This window comes from Schistosoma haematobium, chromosome 1 (genome assembly GCF_000699445.3).
Source record: "Schistosoma haematobium chromosome 1, whole genome shotgun sequence".
NCBI lineage: Eukaryota > Metazoa > Platyhelminthes > Trematoda > Strigeidida > Schistosomatidae > Schistosoma > Schistosoma haematobium.
In genome coordinates this window covers 27,128,157-27,129,886 of record NC_067196.1, presented here as the reverse complement: position 1 = coordinate 27,129,886, position 1,730 = coordinate 27,128,157, and positions in this window count along the sequence as shown.

The window sequence follows — 1,730 nt, the reverse complement described above, 5'->3', positions numbered from 1 at the left end:
CTAAGAATCAATGATGAATAATTGAAGGTGAATTAATTATTTTTTAATAATGATATTTATGAATGGTTGAAAACTATCACTTACATTTGATTGGTTAAATTTTAACCAGTGTATGGTAAATATTAATAAGAAATTTCATTGGTAAATATTAGTTTCATTTATCTTATGCAAATTGGTACACTTTTTCATTTATTTATTTTTTTCTTTATAAAGTGAATTTATTGTATGTAAATTATAAGTATTTTTGTGGATTAATTGAAGTTAGACATTAATATCGTTCGATGCCAGCTGAATGGTTTAATGCTTAAGCGCTCGCGCACGAAACTGATAAGTCCTGTATTTAAATCTTGCGAGATGGGATGGATGGATCCACACTGATGAGGAGTCCCTACTATGATGAAATGGCCATTCAGTGTTTCCAGGTTGTCCATGGTTGTCTAGCTTCAATTGATTCATGACTTTAACTATTAAGTTACTATGATTTCTCGTTTATGAATGTTGTTTGTTTTGATGAAAAATAGGTTGGTGATAAATGAGAGAAATAGTGAATCTTTAAAGTCATTGACGAAATCTTTCAGATTCTATTCATATCATATTAAAAATAGTAATTGTTTGACATCTGGTATTTATTTGATTTTAGTATCTCTTCTAATAGAAACATAGTATAGATCAGTTTTTACTACGAACTAAGTTTTCAAAATATGGTGGAGAATGCAACGTTTTAAAAAAATGCGTCTACAGAATAGACTTTATTTAAAGATGTTTACTGTTAGGTAATTTAGACTGAAGAATTAACATAGAATATGCTATATCCGAACGAAGAATAAATGGAGGGCAACTGCTAGGAGCTATTTATGGACCGTTGCGATATACATTCTTATTCTGTAACTGTTAAGTAATGAGATTATAATATATATATATATATATATATATATATATATGTTCCCTTTATTACAAGCTTTCATTTAGTTTATCGACTGCTATTTTACGACATACTATTCTTAAATTATTTCAAATTTATTTGCTACAGTCCCTCACAATCACCGCTACTTTTTAGCTTGATCTCGTACAATCGTTATTTTCTATTCTATGGTGCGATGCGGTCTGCTTTATTTGCATATAAACCAAGTATATCTGAAATATATGATTCATATAGTGAAAGTAGATATTGGTGTTTCAGACTCAACAGACAGTGCTAGACGTGATGAAATAATAAGGACTCTAGGCTTCATGTACCGGTCAACGCGTCATTGGTTTGGCACAGTACTAATATTGTATAAGTCGTGTTCTGATTGGTGATAGTTAACAGGTCATAAGTCATTACAGATTATAATTAAAATTATTTCATGAAAAATTGTTGTTCATGCTAACACAAGCAAAGATTGAGTAGATATGCATTTAGATGTTTGTACAAAATATAGAATGAACATTTTAGAAAGATATCAAACAAAAACAACAAACGTTGTAAACAAACGACTTGAATAAATGACTTATTTTTCTGTCACATTCGTTTATTTTTAAAGTCACAACGTGTTAAATTTGACATTATCAATCGTATATATAAGTGTTTTTAAAAAGTCAATCATTATAAATGTTATTTTTCTTCAAAACTCTTCAACAGATTTTAAAATAAAAAAATGTGTTGATATAGGTTCGCAATTTTCTGTTGGTGGTATTTTAAACTTGAACAAATAAACATCTTAATATAGATGGATACACTATTTTGTGAT